The sequence below is a fragment of the Miscanthus floridulus genome, chromosome 6 (genome assembly GCF_019320115.1).
Source record: "Miscanthus floridulus cultivar M001 chromosome 6, ASM1932011v1, whole genome shotgun sequence".
Taxonomy (NCBI): domain Eukaryota; kingdom Viridiplantae; phylum Streptophyta; class Magnoliopsida; order Poales; family Poaceae; genus Miscanthus; species Miscanthus floridulus.
The window spans coordinates 32,950,146-32,967,966 of record NC_089585.1 but is presented as its reverse complement, the minus strand read 5'-3'; the positions used below and the strand labels follow the sequence as shown (position 1 = coordinate 32,967,966).

At 45.7% G+C, this 17,821-nt stretch overlaps 1 long non-coding RNA gene across 4 annotated transcripts; it reads right to left on the bottom strand.

Moving 5' to 3' along the window:
- Positions 1-4,579: 4,579 nt before the first annotated feature.
- On the bottom strand, positions 4,580-12,505 carry LOC136458032 (uncharacterized). 4 transcript variants are annotated; one of them, XR_010759867.1, is made up of 4 exons: positions 12,256-12,505; positions 11,354-11,461; positions 5,039-6,287; positions 4,580-4,923 (listed from the first exon to the last, which is right to left on the bottom strand). It is a non-coding gene; the product is annotated as an uncharacterized lncRNA (long non-coding RNA). The 4 variants fall into 4 exon arrangements; XR_010759869.1 differs by having other exon boundaries at positions 5,039-6,284; XR_010759866.1 differs by having other exon boundaries at positions 5,039-6,240; positions 12,256-12,502.
- Between the last annotated feature and the right edge of the window lie 5,316 nt (positions 12,506-17,821).

Genomic DNA, 17,821 nt, shown 5'->3' with positions numbered 1-17,821 from the left:
ATCTGTACTTAAGGCGAACCTTAAGTTTCTAGCCTTATTTGCAAACTCTGAAAATTCTCTGTCTATCGCTCTCCACTGGGACCCATCAGCTGGGTGTCTCAGCATATTGTCTACCTTACGGTCTTCTTTATACCACCGCAACAACTTTGCATGGTCTTTATTTCTGAACAAACGTTTTAAGCGTGGTATTATAGGAGCATACCACATAACCTTGGTAGGGATTTTCTTTCTAGGACGTTGTTCACCCTCGACGTCACCAGGATCATCGCGCCTGATCTTATACCGCGATGCTTTACATACCGGGCATTCATCCAAATTCTCGTATTCATTGCCATGGTAGAGGATGCAGTCATTAGAACATGCATGTATCTTCTGGATTTTTAATCCCAATGGGCAGACAACCTTTTTTGCTTCATACGTAGTGGTGGGCAATTCATTTGGTTTCGGAAGCATCTTCTTTATAAGGTTCAATAAATTCCCAAATGCCTTGTCGGATATACCATTCTTTGCCTTCCATTGTAGCAATTCCAGTGTTGTACCCAGCTTTTTTTGCCCCTCTTCGACCGTCGGGTATAGCAACTTCCTATGATCCTCAAGCATGCGCTCGAACTTAACTTTCTCTTTTTCACTTTCCCATTCTTGTTGTGCATCACGAATGGCATCGCCAAGAGCATCACCGAGATCATCTTCTACCGCTACCTCTTCTTCATCTCTCCCCATTGTAGTATCATCAAAGGCACCATACTGAGCAATAATGTCATCAATATCTAAATCTTCTCCTTCACCTTCTTCCATCATGACCCCGCTTTCTCCATGCTTAGTCCAACATATATAGTTTGACATAAAACCTAACTTAAGCAAATATGAATGAAGACTCATTGAGCTTGAATATTCCTTTAAATTCTTACATAGGGCACATGGACAGCACATGAAATCATCCTGCTTATTTGCCTCGGCCACACCTAAGAAATAGTGCAAGCCCTCAATAAAGTCTTGGGAGCGGCGATCGGCATTGTACATCCAATGGCGTGACATAATCTGTATTACACGACAAATTATGAAAACCTTAAACATAATTTAGTATTTTATTACACAACATAAATGACACACACACGGTTGATTAATTAACTAAGTCTGGCTACAACGTAAGCAATCCCAACTATCACTAAACAAACTAAAACTACAATGCACTTCAGTAACATAATTATTTCGTGATCGTACGCAACTAAAACAGACAAATCATTCTTCTGTTGAATATCAATAAGCTTCTCCTGCTGGCTCACTGCCTCATCAGCAGCAGCCGCTACCTCAAGCGCACCCAAATTCTGCACGTATGTAGCATAATCTTCCTCCCAGTACCAACCATCGCATCCATTGCCCTCCCACTGTAATTAAAGCCAAAAAATATTTAGTCAAAAATATTCAAGAAAAGCAGGTCAATTAGCCATAAAGATAAAATGCGTAAGAAACTCACATCGTGATCCGGGCACTTGTAGAAAACACGGCCCTTGTTGGGTCCTTGTCTCTTGACTCGGTACTCCATCACAATCTTCTGCTTACACTTGCCGCAGATAATGAGAGGGAGTTCTGGCCTCAGTCGTTTCGCAACCGAACAAGAGGCCGATGATCCGGTACCAGTTGTCATCTACTTTCTATACTTATTTTTGCAAACTAGTGTAAATTTCATATTTTCTAAAATGATATATTTAAACAAAACTAGTACGGATTTCACATGTTTCAATAAATAACCACCCGTACTAGTTGACCTTGCTTATGTGATCATCTCGGCCAGCATTTCTCCACCGGACGGCACCGTACTTGGCCAAGGAAGAGCTCCGATTCTACGAGAAAGGAAACACGGTCTTCCACGACCGTTGCAGCTCTCCCTTGTAGCATCAAAGTTCCTCCTTGACGTCCGTTACCGCTCGGCAGAGAACATGTTGGCCGAGCTAAACACGGTCCGCAAGTTCAACTAGTACGGATTTTCTATAATTTTCTAACTATTTACTAAGTTTTTCATTTCATGGAAAATTTAATTCTAAAAAAAGGCATGATTTCTAAGTAGTTCATTTCATGGAAAAAATAATTCTAAGTGACCTGCTCGATATCAGCGAGCTCGCGGACGTTTAGGTTGCCGAGGATAGTAACATTTGTAGATGACATTTGTAGGTCTGAAGTTATCAAATATCCATCAAATTATAGCTCAAAAACATGTTTCAATAAATAACCATCCGTACTAGTTCACCTTGCTTACGTGATCAACTCGGCAAGCATTTCTCCACCGGACGACACCGTACTAGGCCAAGGAAGAGCTCCGATTCTACGAGAAAGGGAACACGGTCTTCCACGACTGTTGCCGCTCTCCCTCGTAGAATCAAAGCTCCTCCTTGACGTCCGTTACCGCTCGGCAGAGAACATACTCGCCGACTTGAACACGGTCCGCAAGTTCAACTAGTACGGATTTTCTACAATTTTCTAAGTTTACATATAAAATCATAATAAAGTCCAACATATAAAGTTACACATGCATCTACATCGCAAAATGAGATAAGCTACTGATAAAACATAAGAGGATTAAGTTTGTTACCTCCAAAATCGAAGAGCAACACCAATGGAGGGGGAGAGAGCAAGAACAACAGCAAGCTGAAAAACAGAGGCAGTGAGTTTGAATGGAATGGCTCGGGCTCGGGGAGGAAGAAATGAGCTGAATTATAGGCCGGAATTATTAGTCCCGGTTAGGCGTCCAAACCGGGACTAAAGATTAATCTTTATTCCCGGGGCATCACCCAAACCGAGACTAAAAGCTTTAGTCCCGGCTGGTATTACCAGCCGGGACTAAAGGTTTACCTTTAGTCCCGGTTGGTAATACCAGCCGGGACTAAAGGCCCCTGCCCCGCGGACGACCGTTGGGCAAGGACCTTTAGTCCCGGTTGGTATTACCAACCGGGACTAAAGGGTCCTTTAGTCCCGGGGGCAAAAAATGCCGAGGCTAATGCCAAATTGGGACATCGTTCTAAAGTCTGTTCTCTAGTAGTGTGCTGTCCAATTATGCCAAATCTAATGATATGTTTCACACAAAAATTGAACCACCAAAAGTGTCCAATATCATAAGATAGATCCCAAGAGCTACCTAAATGCACAATTCAATTTAGTTGTACCCATGTAACTTCATACTTCTTGCACAACTTCGTCCATCCTACTACGAATTATACAAGGGTGTATTTGGAGTGGGTGGAGCTACTACTACCACTTTATGTTATACATTACAGGGATTTAATTAGAGAAAATGTTGAACAGAGGCCAATAGTTTCTGTTTCCAGCCACTACAAGGATTCACCTCTAATGCCACGCCACAAGATTGCAACACCACTAATTTGGTTGTCATAGGGAGGTCGTATTGCAACATTTCTGTAAAATGGTTGCAATATATGACTATAAAGCAACGGACTAAATGCGTTGCAATATGTGTGGTTTGTCGTTGCAATAGGCGTGTGCTATTGCAACCATTTTAGATTTGTGTTGCAATTAGTTGGCATTATTGCCATGGCACTTTGGAGTTGTATTAGTATTGTTTTTCGTTGCAATTACCTGGTGTTATTGCAACTATATTTGATTTGGTTGCTTTTGCTTGTAACTATTGCCATGGTTATTCTAGCTTGCAATAATCTTCAGTGGTGTTGCAATTGCTAGGTGGTTATTGCAACAAGAATTCTGAATGGATGCAATAGCATGTTTCTGTTGCCACGGTTTTTTGGGTTGTAATAATCTTTTGTGGCGTTGCAATCGTTAGGTACTTATTGCAACTAGAATTATAAATAGACGCAATATCATGCTACTATTGCCACCTTTTTTGTGTTGCTATAGGCTAATGTATTTAGCGGGCCTTTCTTTGTTTAGGGCCTAGTAGCATATATGAACGTCATGTTGTAGAGATACACGCGGCTCTCCCCATTGATCTTAGGGTCACTCGTCGATCATTGTAGGTGTGCAGCTAGCGCCGGCGTCGCGCTCATCATCACTGGTAGAAATACAACATCGAAAGCCAACTTCAGAGAACAAATATCAGAAAAGCACCAATAGAAGAGCATATATATAGTGGTTCCCATCCTCATATCACTATGACAAATTTACATTAGCTCATGCATACCGAACTTCCAGGTTCCATACCAACTACCAGTTCTCATCGATAGATATATGGGAAAAGGTATCATAGTTGGTTGTGCTATTTACCAAGGAGTCCAATATCTGGAAAAAGGTTTTTTAATTACTATTACTATCATTTGATTCTATAAATAATTTTGTATGGGTCCATTCCCACTAAAGTTAGTTGTACCAATCACCGAGACGGTTGATCTCTGGATGAGGCTATTTTTATTATTATTAACATTTGATTATGTAAATAATTCTGTCCAGACCCATGTAATGATAGATGTGCTAATCATCGAGGCATCCGTTCTCTAGATGAGGTTTTTTTACTATTAGAATCATTGGATTCTACAAATAATTCCAACCAGCTCGGTCACGGTAAAGTTGATTGTGCTAATTACATGAGAAAATTATTGTAATGAACGATTGTAAGTTTGCTGAAATTCATGAAGCACGGGTGATAATTAACAGTAAGAGTTTCGGTGCGGCTATATATGTATACAGAAAGACACATCGGTTCAATGCGTAGAACTATAAAGCGAATAATAGTCAGAAAGTAGCAAATGCCTAATAAACTAGGTATGTTGAACCCTTATCATAGTGAGCCAAACAAGAGATAGCTAGTAGCAGCAAAAGTGAGCCATGATATCACATTTTCTGATTTAGATTGGGACGCCAGACTCGCGATATAGCTTGATTGCACCGGGTAAAGGTCTGACGGCATTGGTGGGTTGAACATGTAGTAGAGCAAGACAGCCCAGAACTCAGATGATCTTCCTGTGTTAACAGCAGTACGACTGAGTATGTATGGAGTCTAATATATGGTCTCAAGTATGTATGGAGTCTAATATATGGTCTCAAATTAGCAGGCTGAGACTGGAAGAACACTTACAGGGTCAATTGGGGAGGATGATGTCATCTGTTCACCGTTGTAGCTTGAGCTCATCCTCAAGAAGTCTGTTTAGGAGATTCCCATGTATATTAGCAGCCTGTTTGACAGAATTTTGACACGTTCTGCATAACACAGTGATGCGGGCCCCGTTCGGCTGGCAGAATTTTGACTGAAACTGACTGAAAAACACTGTTCTGGTTGAATTGTTGTGAGAGAAAAATACTGTTCTGGCTAAAAAAAAGAAGCCGAACAAGCCGAATATGGGGTAAGCCGAACATAATAGCAATAATGAAAGTGAGCTCTGTAGTTGTGTAATGAAAGTGAGCTCTGTCTATTAGCAAGCAAAGTCTCCTGATGAACGGGGCCATGGGTACATAATAGCAATAATGAAAGTGAGCTCTGTCTATTAGCAAGCAAAGTTTCATAATAGCAATAATGAAAGTGAGCTCTGTAGTTGTGTATATCAGACTGAACTACCTACAAAGGCAGCTAGAGCTATAAGTAACTAAGTTATCTATACATGTAATTTTAGTTTATCATAAGATTGTCCTAATGATAGAAAATTGCAGTCTCCTGATGTATAAACTAAAAGGTGAATGGTAAATAGATCCTATTGAAAATATATATATAATCAGTCTTCTTATCAAGGACAGTATATATAAACCAAATATGCAAGAAATAATATGTTATTTCTTTCTTTGAATAGTTTAATATACTTTTGAGAAAATAGCATAATAAAGGTAACAGACAAAACATATGCACAACTAGAAGTTCAAGCTAAAATGCCAGTACACATAAAACTGAATGTACACTACAACTGAACATCCAAACACCGATTCTGCGAGCCGAGGGCACTGCCTCAGCTACTGTTGCTGTGGAGATCCACTGCTGCCGAGGAGGATGTCACCTGTAATGCACGATCTGGTAGAAAAAAAAATGTTCATAGAAAAAAATGTAGATTAACTAGTCTTTACTGCCAGCGAATGAAAAACACTATACAACTATTTCCTGCTCAAATTGCAAATTGTCAAATGAAAAGAAACTCCCAGTGTGTAATATGTATCATAACCTGTTTGATTTGCTTGTTGGATGGATTGGATGAAACCTTGCCTTGGCATGGAGATTACTTAATGAAGGCGCTCCTGGACTCCCTGCAGATCAGCAAAGCCAATCTCTCCCTGTCCGACTTGGCTTGTAGTTCACTAGGAAGGGCAAACAAAGCAAAGAAGTCAAGAAGCTTCGGTTCCTGCTGCAGTAGTTCAAGTTCAAGGACAGAAAAATATAAACAAACCATAAGAAACGAATCGGACAGACTGATTAATATGTACTAGCAGTACAGAACAAGTTTGCAAAACAATCCTCCTAAGTGCAATCTTCACAAATCGTGTACTACTAATACCTGGTAAACTAAGTTCCAGTAACTTATCTGAGTTTAGTAAGACAGTGACTATCCAGAAAACATAAATATGAAATAAATATGTGCAGAACAGAAAAATATACTGTACTTTTTTTATAGATAAAATGCTACCAGGATTGATCAAAGTATCTTATTTGATTACTACTGCACGTGCATACTGAAACCATGATGGAAACAGATGCCTTGGGATCACGTTATAGCATTACAAAATGAAGAGAAATTTCCATCTCACATTTGAACCCTTCCTTGCATAGCGGCACAGATGCAGTTCCTTCTGCAGCTTTTCTCTATTTTGTTAGATAATCTACTGCTTCCTTGTGTGAATACACAACAAGGGAAGGCGGCGCCGAAAAGGCCCCCTTCTGTGGTACTATAGCACTGTAGAGGCAGGTGCCGAACGGCTCACCTGCCGTACTGTAGCCACATGCAGGGACAGAAGTCAGTCTTGCTGTGTTATCTAGTCACTGTTGCAACATGACAGTTGTACTAGAATTAGATAAGTAGAGTTGTATATATAGTTTGCCACTGCAACTCAATAAAGGGAGTTCAGATTTGTCATCTCCTATACAGGGCTCCGGCAAACGCTGGTGCTTGTACTGTGTATGTATGATCTGTTCTCCTTCTTCTACCTCTAACCATAGTGTGTGGTCGGACAACGCTTGTGCGTGGTCGGCATAGCTAATGAGTGCCTGGCAACACTAGTGGGTGCTCGGCAAGACTGGTGAGTGGTCGACTTACCTGAGCCGGTGATCCTGTGTGTCAACAAGTGGTATCAGAGCCGTACAAACGCCGTCGCCGGACTAACCGCTGATGATGACGAACGGTTCGGAGATGGGCGACAGTAGTGGCACTGCTGTGGCTGCGCAGCCACGATCGGAGGTTGTTGTTCACACAGTGCGGGAGGTCAGCGGCACCACTTGGCCGACGCTGACTCGCACCAACTATGGAGAGTGATCGGTGATCATGAAGGTCAAGCTCAAAGCCCGACGGCTCTGGAATGCTTGTTGACAAGGGCACCGACAATGAGGAAGGTAACATGTCAGCGTTGGAGGCTATCCTCGCCGCTGTACCGGTGGAGTACAGGGAGCCGTTGGGACGAAGAGCTCTGCTAAGGAGGCGTGGGAGGCTATTGTGGCGGTGCGCGTCGGTTCCGACCGTGCAAAGAAGGCGACGGCCCAGCTTCTGAAGCAGAAGTACGTCAACCTCAAGTTCAAGGATGGTGAAACGGTGGAGGGCTTCTCCCTCCACCTGCAGACGCTCATCAGCAAGCTAAAGAGCCACGACGTCACCATCGACGAAGAGGAGGCGGTCTCCAAGTACCTCCACTCCGTGCCGGCAAAGTACATCCAGATCACTCTCTCCATAGAGACGATGCTGGACTTGTCCACCCTCACCATTGAGGATGTGACAGGCCATCTGTGGGCGGTGGACGAGCGTCTGGAGCAGGCGACAACAACGAAGGACAACGGCAAACTGCTGCCGATAGAGGAGTGGGCTGCTCAGAGGAACTCCGGGGTAGCCTCCTCCAGCCGCGGTGGTGATGGCAAATGCCGCGGCAAGGCTTCTTTGGTGAAGAAGAAGCAAGTCGACCCCAACGTCTGCCGGCGCTGCGGGAAGACGGACCATTGAGCACAGGAGTGCCCAAATCGCAAGCAGGAGAAGAAGGCTGAGGCTCATCTAGCGCAAGCTAATGATGATGAGGCCACAATCCTGATGACGACGTTCTATGCACTGCACGATGTCGAGGCCGAGGAGAAGGAAGAGGTGACGACGGTGGAAGGACCTAGGAAGGCCCTGAAGGCTGTCAACCTCGACGAACCGCGCGCCCAAGTCTACCTCGAACGTGTGGGCACCGACCAGGAGCAGCATTGGTATCTGGACTCTGGTGCCAGCAACCACATGACGGGCTCCAAGGAAACCTTCTCCGAGCTCAACGACGATGTTACCGGTACGGTGAAGTTTAGTGATGGCTCAAGGGTGGCAATCCAAGTGCGCGGCACCATCATCTTCAGGTGCCAGAACAGGAAGCACCGCGCGCTAACGGATGTATATTACATCCCGCAGCTGCGTTCAAGCATCATCAGCATTGGTCAGCTGGATGAGCGCGGTAGCGAGGTACTGATTAAGGACGGAGTCCTTAGGATCAGGACCGGGAACAACGACTTCTTGCCGCACTTGCTGATCCAAATTGGCGTGCCGCTATGCAGGACGAGTTTTCAGCACTGCTTTTCAACCACACTTGGGATCTTGTACCACGCCCATCTAGATCCAATGTGGTGACTGGCAAGTGGGTCTTCAAGCACAAATTCAAGGCAGATGGTTCTCTCGAGCGCTACAAGGCACGCTGGGTTCTTCGTGACTTTACTCAGCGCCCTAGCATTGACTATGATGAAACTTTCAGCCCTGTTGTGAAGCCTGCTACCGTCCGGACAGTTCTATCTCTAGCTGTTTCTCGCAAGTGGCCAGTACACCAGCTCGATGTGAAGAATGCTTTTCTTCATGGGCATCTCTCAGAGACAGTGTATTGCGCTCAGCCTTCAGGTTTTGATGACTCCTCTTGCCCAGATTATGTGTGTCGTCTGAATCGCTCTCTGTATGGACTCAAACAGGCACCACGTGCATGGTACAGTCGTTTCGTCAGTTTCCTTCTTCAGTTGGGTTTTGTGGAAGCCAAGACAGATACATCACTCTGAAAGCTCTAGTTTGGTTTTGGTGAATTGATGAAACCCTAAGTGCTAACCTAGTTTATCAAGTGATCATGACATAGGTAGCACACTTCAAGTAGAAGAAGCTAATGAAAATCATAGCATGACAATGGTGATAGCATGGAGATGATCAAGGGCTTAAACTTGAAGAGAAGAAAGAGAAAAACAAAAAGCTCAAGGCAAAGGTATAACTTGAAGGAGCTATTTTGTTTTGGTGATCAAGACACTTAGAGAATGTGATCACATTTAGGTTTGATAGCCGTACTATTAAGAGGGGTGAAACTCGTATCTGAATGCGGTTATCAAAGTGCCACTAGATGCTCTAACTCATTGCATATGCATTTAGAATCTAGTGGAGTGCTAACACCCTTGATAATATTTGTGAAAACATATGCTAAACACTGGGCACAAGGTGTGTGCAGGGTTGAGATGGGAATTCGGCGCTTTCGGGAAAGAATGAAATGCCTATTTTCTATTGACGCCCGGATGCAAAATTCTTGGTGGTTGGCACATTAGAGCAAGGCGGTGGGAGAAGATAGAAGTGAGAACAAGAGCTAGATTCATTCAGCGTCGGTCCAGTGACCGGACGCTGAATTCCAGGATAGCACCGGGACGCTGACTGCCTGCGTCCGGTCGCATTGACTGGTCGGGTACAGTGGCTAGGGGTTTACCACACGGACGCTGGCCTGTGTCCGGTCGAGGAAACCAGGTTTTCGACCCTTACTACTGTATATCGTCGTGGCTCTGAGACTGCTTATCTTCTGCTGTATGTGGATGATATTGTGCTGACAGCTTCTTCTCCAGACTTACGTCATCGCATTATTGCAGCCCTACAGCGTGAGTTCTCTATGAAGGATTTAGGCAAACTTTATCATTTTTTGGGCATGCAAGTTCAGCGCACTGCTTCTAGGTTATTCGTGTCACAACACCAGTACATGTTGGACATCTTGGAACGTGCTGGTATGGACGATTGCAAGCCGTGTGCCACTCCAGTTGATATCAACCCGAAGCTCTCTGCCGATGGTGATCCTATTTATGATGCTACAGATTACCGCAGTCTTGCCGGCGCATTGCAGTATCTCACCTTCACACGACCTGATCTTGCTTATGCAGTACAGCAGGTGTGTCTACACATGCACGACCCGCGGGAACCTCATCTTGCAGCTCTGAAGTGGATTCTTCGCTATGTTCGTGGTACTTTGGACTTGGGCCTCCATATCCGTGCCTCCAGTCAGTCTGATCTTGTGGTCTACTCAGATGCAGATTGGGCTGGTTGTCCTGACACTCGTAAGTCAACCTCGGGCTACGCTGTGTTCCTCGATGACAACTTAGTCTCCTGGTCCTCCAAGCGCCAGAACACTGTCTCCTGCTCCAGTGCTGAAGCTGAGTACCGTGCTGTAGCTAATGCGGTTGCAGAGGCTTCCTGGTTGCGCCAGCTATTGTCCGAGCTACATACACCTCTGCGTCAAGCAACGTTGGTGTATTGTGACAACATCAGTACAGTTTACATATCTTCCAACCCCATTTAGCATCAGCGTACCAAGCATATTGAGATCGATCTTCACTTCGTCCGAGAACGAGTGGCTCTTGGTGTTGTCCGCGTTCTTCACGTCCTGACGACGTCCCAGTTCGCCGACATCTTCACCAAAGGCTTGCCTTCTTCTGTCTTCATGGAGTTTCGGTCCAGTCTCAACGTTCGCAAACACGACACTGTGACTGCGGGAGGGTGTTAGACTGTAAATGTATATATGCGTGTGTATATGGGCCTGGGCCTTTGGTATAGCCGGTCGGTCCTCTATTTGGTTAGAGAGATATGATGAGATCTCGGTTTGGTCCTGTTTCTATAAACCACGAGATCTCATCTCTCCCCTATATATATATATATATATATATATATATATATATATATATATATATATATAGGTCTCTCCAATCAATCAATCTATTATTCCACGCAATCCTTATTGCTTTCATGATTGCTGCTTTTTAAACCAAATAATTTAGGAAACAAGCTTTGAATCCTAATCAAAATTATGACAATCTAGCTCATTATGTACACCCAGGTATGTCTTCTTAACAAACAACTACTAAAATCTTATGCAATTATTACAAATGGTGATCCTATTGTCAAACAGCAGATGGAAATAGAAGCATATGCGGTGCATTTAGAAGCTCAAGGAGTGAGAAAAGTACCTATGACGGACAGATGAATGGTATGCATTGCGCAGGAAGCCATGTTACTCCACTACAGCAGCGCCACCATATTCAGGTTTGAAAGTGGTTCCCTGTTAGATATGTGTACTGAAAGCATTGTATGACAAGGTCAGACATAGATAATCGCCCGACATGCATAACTACGCTTTTCACATTTCAGGGAATCACAGTGTGACAAATAGATTACAGGACTCTAAAAGCGCACTTACCGTAACAATAGGAAAGCATTTGATGGCTGTTGTGTACTTGTGTTAGAATATATAGATCATTGAAGCCAAAAACGTCCGTGTGGGGCGGTCATGTGTGGGCATTCGGTCTCGGTCAGTTCTGTTTCGGTCTCAGTCTCGACAGAACTGACCCGTCAAAAGGACACAGCAAAACAAGAGGAGAAATCGAGTGTGCACGCCAAGGACATGGCCGTCCATGCCGCCGGCGACGTCGGTCAACGGCAAGCACGCTGCCTAGAGGCTCGTTCGCCTGGAGCTGCAAAATCGAAAGAGAAGCGGAGGGCCTGTAGCCTGCAGGATTGAGAGGGAAGGGGAGGAGCTGCAGGATTGGAAGGGAAGGGGAGGGCGACGGGAATAGCGCAAGACCGGCGGACGCGGACCGCAGGGCGTCGGCGTCGCTGTCGGCCCCGTTGACCGCCGAGTTGGACATCGCGGCGATGGGGTTGGCGTCGGGGGGCGAGGGAGACTACAGACTAGCACTCACCATAAGAGCTAAGCTACCTTCTAGCTTCAGCAAAACGGAATTGAAGGATTTCGCATTATAAATGTCTACCGTTTGCCAGGTATTGGCCCAGCGGCACCGGACGAACGGCCGGAGTGGAGGAGCCGAGAAGCACACAGATTCGACGGTAGAAGAGGGCGCGGATAACTCACCGCAGCGGCACCGCGGCTGGAGTGGAGGAGCCGAGAAGCACACAGTCACCGAGCGGGAGAGAGCGACGGCTTCAGAATGGGGGCGGCGAGCACGGCGGGCGGGATGGCGCTTCTTCCCATAACAGTGGGCCCAGGCACGGGGCGCTGCGGGATTGCGGCCGTATGCGGGCGGGGCTGGGCGTGTTGTTTGGCTATACCCAGGCACCCAGCACGGCTGGCTGGCCTGATTCTCGTCAGCTTGGCTTTAGGCTTTAGCGCGGCTTCCATGGTGACAAGTGTTACAAGCCGCTTTTTTTCTTTTAATTCAAGCGAATCTCTGTCCTGCTAAAAATATAGAAACTAGCACAGGATGGTTAAAGAATACTAATGCACACGATTTATATAGTGCTACTTATTGTACTTTGTAGTTTTATATTTTACTATGCACAGTATGGTCAATCAAACTATTGACATACAAAGGAAATTCAAGATAGATTTTAATTTCTAAAGAAGTGTCAGCTTATCTTTCGCGTATCATAGACGTGAAGCTGATGTTTCAGTTTTCATCAAAATTTTCTTTAAGACTTATGTAATATTGATGTTCAAAACATCACGATTATAGTATTTATTTTAGGTAACAGTATAACACATATTCATACATGTATTATTGTACTATTATGTATTTCCGTTGCAACGCACGGACATTTACCTAATATAATAAGAAAAGAAAAGAGAAAAGAGGAAAAAGCAGCCGAAGAAAAGAAGCACCCAATTTGGCTCGCCAAATGCATTCCCACGTTTGATTTCATCTTAGCCCACCACAGTCTCTCCTCGGCCCGCCGCGTCCGCCCACTTCATACATGTGTTATTATAGTACTAGATATATGCCCATGCGTTGCACTGAGCCATGAGAGAATCAGTTAGTGTTTATTCTTTTTTTATTATGGATCTGCGTACATGTAGTGCGCGTTGAAGAGGGGCATGACGAGTGCGCCGTCACGGCTGCTCCCTGTAGGTGGTCGTGGAGCGCACCATGAAGAGTATATCGGGATGCGCTTGTCACAGAAGCCTAGCAGTGGCAACAGGTTGTTGTGGTTCACACGTGACAGCAGCAGAACCTCCGCGCAGAGCACGCGCTCTGCATCGAAGTGATACCACCGGCGGCCACCAATAATGCCGCTGCACTCTGCCTGCTTAGACGGTCTCCAACAAAAACGACCCAAAAACGATACCCATTCCCTGATATAGGTCATCTACAGTGAAAAAGACACAGACCCAAATCTCTGCCTTTTCCAATAGAGCCCGAGCAACCACACCACCGTCCCCCGCTAGATCTGCTCCGCCGCCACCGACACCCCCTCCTCGCCTTCATCCGGCGAGCTCCTCGCCGGAGTAGGGCCCCGTCGCGGTCGCCAGGAGGGCGAGGTGGTGGCCCCGTCGCGCAGGAGCAGCGTGGCGAGCGCGAGGACCGGGAGGAGGAAGAGGAGCAGCGCAGGCTGCGCTGGGCCGAGGCGGAGCCGGTGGTGGGTGGCTCGGCGGAGCAGCGCCCAGGGCTTGCCCAGCAGCGGCGCCTGCCCCTTCTTGTCGTCGGGCTCCGGGTCGTCCAGCGCGTGGAAGGACACGACGCCTGGGCCCACGCGGACGCTCGGTGACCGGAGCAGCGACGACGGTGTCCGTGTCAGCTTACCGGCCCTGCCACCGTGCCCATCCATGCCTCCCCGCCGTCTCGCCGCCGCAGACGAGAGTACGAGATGGATCCATGGCACGGAGGGAGTGGTTGGGAAGTGGGAGAGAAAGACAAGGGGAAGTGGGCCGGAGAGGCGTCTGGAGGCGCTGGATCCAACAGAGCCCAAGGAGGAGGACTCCCACTTGCGCCACTCCTGGAGGCACCAATGCGGCGGCGGGGTGGACGGAGCTCACGCCGAAGCCCCCCCTCAGCTCCCTCTCTCCGCTATGCTTTTGCGTCGTCGTGAGAGACAGACGCTTTTTTGCCTATCGATTCGTCAGGTACCCAAAATGGCTGCTTCGGATGCATCCTTCGTTGGACCGTGATTCTAAGATGCTGTCGATGCGGGACCCATGGGATACCCCGCACGGAAGGGAGAACTAGTCTAACTAGGATTCTTTTCCTGTAATCTTAGTAGTAGTATTACTCTGCAATCCTACTAGGAACTCTCATTGTAAATTGACTAGGACTCTAGCCTACTGACTATATAAAGGAGGGCAGGGCTCCTTGGATCGGGGGTTTTTCAGAGAACAAATGTACAACACAACACTTTATGATCAATCCAACGCAAAGGCTAACGCCGAATGGTCGTAGGGCTATTACTCAATCAAAGATCGAGGGTTCGAACCAGGATAAATCGACTGTCTCTTGCGTTAATCGTCGAGTTCTACATACGCTAAAGCCCGAACATACTACCCCAAGGGACCCCAGTGGCAGGCTATCGGTGGTAAAACATCGACAGCTACACTTAGAAGATCCCAAGCCTAAGAAGCGCTACATGGTTTCGCTCAAGAAAGCACTCGAACAACGCTTGTTCCTACTCAACAAGACTTGAAGAAAATAAGACAAGGCTTCCAGAGCTCAACCATGAAGCACTCGGGGGCTTGCTGGTCCTAGGATACTTTTACAACCAGAGATAGGACCAGATGCCGACCACACTACGAGCTAAGCCAAGAAGAAGAAGCTGGAGATACCCTAAGTCTTTTCAATACTAACAAGAACACAAAGTTTGTCGACACAACGAGCTATACCGAGTTGTTTACAAGTCACAGACGAAAGCTCGACAAGTACTCAATAAGTCAAGGAGGTCTATCAAGACATCAATCTACATACTCCAAGTTGTTTCACACGGCACAGACGAAAGCCAGACAAGTACTCAGCAAAACAAGAAAACTTGTCAAATACAACGATCTACATACATCGAGTGGTTTATACAACGCAGATGAGAATCAGAACAGATAGCTACCTGAAGAAAATTATGACCAATTAGACAACACATTTAAAAAGTAAGCAAGGATTAGACATCCAGACAAAGAAGACATCAACAAAGATAGAGGATCTTCATTCAAGAAAGAGTATAAGTATTCTGTTATAAAAGCCAAAGCACAAAAGTTGATTACATTCAAGCATTGTCATCAGGAGTGGAAACATCAATATTGAGATTATCTACAATCTTCCTGGCTAAGTCATCGACCTCGGGCTCTAACCTCTCAACAACATCCAAGTACTCTTGGCTCTCGGCTTCATCGGCAACCTTAGACAAAGGAAAGTCCAAAGAAAGAACCCGAACCTGGGCAAGGACGTTCCTGGTACACAGATGGGCACACCTCTTCATAAACCCCTAGAAACGAGTCGACACTTGGGGAATAAATTGAGCCCAAGAGTGACCGCCATCCGCTAGAGTCCGGAGAAGGTCGGCTATTGACCGAAAAGACTTCCACAAGGCATTCCAGTTATCAGTAGCCGTTGCCTACCTACCAGTCAAGTCTTGAATAGTCTTTTGGGCCTGCATAAGATCCCTATCAGCTCCACGCCTAATCAACTTAGCAAGCGTGAGTTCTTCTTTAGCTCAAGTAATTACCTCCTCAGCTTTGTTGCGGTTAGTGCGGACGAGTGTCTTCATCTCTTCAATACCCTCTGAGAGCTTCTGCTTTTCAACTCAGAGAGCTAGGCGAAGCAACAAAAACAAGTCAGCAAAAAAGGAAGTCAGAATACAAAAGGAAACAAACAGAACCCACAATACCTTTGCACTCGTTCTTCATGGACTCCATCGCAGCATCCTTCTGCTTCTCCGCCTCTACCACCCGAGCATGAAGAGCCTTCTCCTCCTTTTGGTGCATTTGACGCTCAGTCTCCAACTCGGCCTAGAGGAGGTCAAGATCGGCCTTCAAGGCGCCCACAAAATCATCGAAACAACAGACAACAGGAAAGAAAATGTGGACCAGACAACACAGTAGCAATGGCTGACAAATCAAAGAAATTTACTAAGCCTAGAAGATATGACGACATTGAGAACATACGTTGCCCCTTGCACCCCAATGGAAAGCACACCATCGGAAATTGCTACACCTTCAACGAAAGATACACTAGAAAAGATAGTAAGGGAAACAATAAAGAAGACAATCAGAAAAAAGAAGGAGACAACCATGAAGACAAGGGATTCCAAAAATCTAGAGGAACAGTGGCAGTAATCTTTGCCGGGATTCTAGATTCCAGAAGCAAACATCAAGAAAAGCTAGCATTACGAACCATCATGGCAGCAGAACCTACTACACCAAGATATCTCAATTGGTCAGAGTATCCAATCTAATTTTCAAGAGAAGACCAATGGACCAGCATAGGAAACGCAGGCCATTATCCACTAGTTCTAGATCCAACCATTGCCAGTATGACTATTACGAAAGTACTAATCGACGAAGGAGCCGGACTCAACATCATTTTTTCAGAAACTCTAAGAAAGATGGGACTACAACTCGCCGGGATGATCACACCAACAAGCACGCCTTTTTATGTCATAGTACCTAATAAGGCAGCAATGCCACTTGGACAAATCACTCTACCGGTTACTTTTGGGACTCCCTCAAACTACCATACAGAGTTCATCAAGTTTGAAGTCGCGGACTTTGATTCATCATATCACGCAATCCTCGGGCGCCCAGCACTAGCAAAATTTATGACAATACCGCATTATCCATACCTGTTGCTTAAGATGTCAGGGCCTAATGGTGTTCTCTCTCTTCGAAGTGATTTGAAGCGCGCATTTGACTGTGATGTTCAGGCAATCCAAATTGTAGCAAAAGCACAAGCCGACAATGGTAGAAAAGAAATAGCCACTATTGCCGTAGAAATAAGCCAAGAAGAGTTAGAGATATCGGCTAAAAATCCCAGCATCCTCGCATCACCAAAAGAAGCCGACGTCAAGTAAATCGACCTAGGCACTGGCGATCCCTCCAAAACAGCAACCATCAGCGCCCACCTCTCAGCAAAATAGGAACTCACGCTCACCAACTTTCTTCGGGACAACAAAGATATCTTCGCTTAGAAGTCAGCTGACATGCCAGGTGTCCCAAGAGAGTTGGCTGAGCACATAATTGATATCAACGAAGGCTCCAAGCCCATAAAGCAACGGCTACGAATGATTCTCACCCGACAAGAAAGCAGCAATTAAAAAAGAAATTACGAAGCTATTAGCAGCCGGGTTCATCAGAGAAATCCTCTATCTAGATTGGCTAGCAAACTTAGTTCTAGTACAGAAAAAGAATACAAACGAGTGGTGCATGTGCGTTGACTACATAGATCTCAACAAACACTGCCCGAAAGATCCATTTAGGGCTACCACGGCATCGATCAGATAGTTGACTCAACATGCAGGATCCGTCCCTATTATCCTTTCTTGATTGCTATTCAGGATATCACCAGATTGCATTAAAAGAACAAGACCAGAGCAAGACATCTTTCATCACTCCATTCGGGGCCTACTGCTACAAGACCATGTCGTTTGGACTCAAGAATGTTGGAGCCACCTACCAAAAAGCTATTCAAACATGCCTTGGTGATCAGATCGGCGAAAATGTAGAAGCA